This window comes from Vitis riparia, chromosome 19 (assembly GCF_004353265.1).
Source record: "Vitis riparia cultivar Riparia Gloire de Montpellier isolate 1030 chromosome 19, EGFV_Vit.rip_1.0, whole genome shotgun sequence".
NCBI lineage: Eukaryota > Viridiplantae > Streptophyta > Magnoliopsida > Vitales > Vitaceae > Vitis > Vitis riparia.
The window spans coordinates 14,706,344-14,709,584 of NC_048449.1; the positions used below are offsets into that span (position 1 = coordinate 14,706,344).

General features: G+C 31.8%; 1 long non-coding RNA gene across 1 annotated transcript; it reads right to left on the bottom strand.

The window, feature by feature from the left end:
* Positions 1-421: 421 nt before the first annotated feature.
* On the bottom strand, positions 422-1,724 carry LOC117908521. The gene is made up of 2 exons (XR_004650202.1): positions 1,623-1,724; positions 422-624 (listed from the first exon to the last, which is right to left on the bottom strand). It is a non-coding gene; the product is annotated as an uncharacterized LOC117908521 (long non-coding RNA).
* Positions 1,725-3,241: the final 1,517 nt, after the last annotated feature.

The window sequence follows — 3,241 nt, forward strand, 5'->3', positions numbered from 1 at the left end:
ATGGGCAATGGTACACTCACAGGGACGCTTTATCCCTGCAAGAGATACTGATCAGTAGCTATGAGGAGATCTTGTGCAATATCCAATATAATTTCTACAGATCCAGTGTAAATAAATCTGTACAAAAATAGAATGTCAGTAAATAAGAAAAGCTCAAGTCAATTTGGAGATGGAGTAGTGATGCAGACAAGATTTAATTTCCATCTGAGTTGTCTAAGGCCTAATCTGGTTCTTGGTGTTAAACCTCATTTAGATAGATCAGGAATCATTGTCCTCCTGCAAGATAAAGCTAGAAGTAGAAGGTCTTCAAGTTTTCAAAGATGATAAATTGTTTAGGTTGTTGACTAGATAGAATTGAAAAGGAGAATAAGGGAATCAAGGTGTAATTTTTTCTTCTCCCTAATATAATAAGACAACAATAGACAATGCTAAACAAGTTAAAATCTTATTTATTCAAAGCAAGTCTTCAAGGGGCATATTGTTTCAAAAGAAAAAGAAAAAATTTAATGACATTAATCAGAAATCTTCCAGAGTCAAAAGCCCCCAAATGATGTGACAATCATATTCAAGTGTATTGATATTTACCCACCTCACCAACATTGCTCATGGCAAAGAAAAGTGTCCCTGCAACAAGGAGTGTATCACCAATTAGAGGTTTCAAACCTTCTAAGTGACAAATACAAGTTTGTGTGATAGTTGATACTGTACTAATAAATAATAATGTAAAATTTTCAGTAATGAATTAGAAAATGCCTCAATGACAAAACAAAGCCCTAGTTCTAGAATTTTCAGGTGGATTAAGTCATACTTTATTTTGCTGAATTTCATAATAGTTATGCACTAATTCTTGGAAGATAAAGGTTTTTGGCACCATAAAAATATGTCACACATAACAGTCTATGCATGATTTAGACCTTTAAGTTCAAAAGAGAGAAGAGATCATGGTGATACAGTTTTTGTCCAAAGCCTATATTCAGAAACTTCCATTTTGAAGGTTATCTTTCACTAAAAATTGCTACTTATCTGTTTCTGTTCATTTATTCATGAAAAAAATCATTATAATAATTGAATTGATGAATTGTAGGATGAGAAGGGAGAGGATTTTTACCTTAGCTTTGATAGGTTTTCTATCATGGATTTGAGCAAGTTGATGTCTATGAATTTCTAGCCTAACCTTTTTTTTTTTTTTTTTTTGATAGGTAAAAAAAGTTCCTGGTAAATCAAAATACCAAAGAACACAATGAAACTTCAAAAATTCAAAACCTAGAACTTTCTTACAGGTAGTTTTATTTGACTTAAAAAGATTAAAAACTATCTGTTTTTTTAATTACAATTTCTGCACAACTAAACAGCACATTAACAAACGAATGGACTAAAAAACACAGATCTACAATAACCATGAAAGAATCATCATCAAAAACTAATTCCCCAAAACAAAGAATCAGACCCGTGGAGAGAATAAATTATAAATTATAAATTATAAACCAAAAAAGAACAAATCATAAAAAATAAAAACAAAAGGACTCGGATCCAATTTTCTAAGAACCCTATTATTATTCTTGGTTTAAACCAAAACCTACGAATTTCATCACAATCATCAAGAACCCGGATTCATAACTCACCTGTAGGGGGGCGAAAGTCTACCGATCCCGGCGAGCAAACTCCCAAGAACCTGATGCGAGTCCCTCTATCTTGCAGCTAACCTAAAGACTCAGACCTCTCGTGCTTCTTCTGTGAGAGAATAAATTCAAAATTAAAAACCAAAAAGGAACAAATCATAAAAAACAAAAGGGTTCGGAGACCAAATTTTCCAAGAACCCGACTATTTTTCTTGGTATAAAGCAAAACCGACATCATCAAGAACCCGGTGGGATTCAACTCACTTGTAGGATGGCGCAAGTCTACCGATTCTGGCGAGCAAACTCCCAAGAACCCTGATGCGAGTCCTCTATCTTGCAGCAAACTTAAAGACTCCGACCTCTCGTGCTTCCTCTCCTCTCCTTGAAGAAGTCCTTCCGATCCTAAGGCAGTGGTTTTGACAGCATGAAAACCCAGTCAATCGCAAAGGTACCCCGCCCCTATCTTAATCAGCCAACCACACAACCCTGACCCAAATCTAAGGTTTCCAAAATCCCACAACCACAAAACCACTACGTAATAAGTTGATTCCCCGAGCTTCCACACTAAGATCGAACCAAATCACACCGTGCCCTGGCCTCTCGGCCAATAAAACTCAAAAGTCCTCCGCCTTTCACTTCCCCTTCTTTCCGCCGCGCCCTAGATTCCACTTCGGGGGGACGCCACCATAGATGAGACACAAAAGCCTCGTCTTCCTACCTCCAGTTTCTTTCACTTTCTAAGCTAGCAGGGGAAAAAATTTGTGTGGAACGAGAAGGTGAGATCGTGACGACAATAAGGTGCATAAAAGAGAAGAGGAGAAGAAAAAGAGGTGAAAGAGAGGAAAGTCTCAAGAGTCGAGACTAAAGAATGAGTATGGTATATCTCTATCAAATCATCGGCTTCACTTAACCAGAATTTATATAATATTTTCATGTTCCAATAATTAATTTCATTTGTCCTAGTTTATTTATTTTCAAGGTCTATTTAGCCATGTTTTTTTAAACTTGAACACAAGATAATTTTTAATTTAAAAATCGTTCTAAATTAGTGAAAAAAAAAGTCATAACTACAAGTCCGTTTGACCGTAATTCTAATAAAAGTGTTTTCTTAAAAGTGTTTTGTTTTTATGAAAAACAGTTTTATGAGAATAAAAAAAAAATGATTCTAATAATGTTTTTGATAATATGTTGTATAAGTATAAAAACATTTTTAATATTAATAAATTACCAAAAATGATATATAATTTTAGTTACAAAAAGAAAATAGTATGATAAACAAAAAGCTTTTCAAAATAATATATATATATATATATTGTTAAAAAAACTAAAAATAAATTTTTATTTAAATAAAATTTTGAAAAAAGTTTACAAAAGGAATTGGATTAATAAATAAATATTAATCATGATATAACAAATTATTTGATTATATGTTAGTTTAAAATTAATAATTTTTTATCACTATAATAAAATTTTAAAAAATATTTTAAAAAAAATCTAAATCACTAAAAAATGAACATTTAATAAAAGATAATTTTGAAAATAAAATAATATATGATTACCTATTAATTTCTCAAAAAAAAACTTTTCTAATTAAAATTAATAATTTTTTTCATTATAATAAA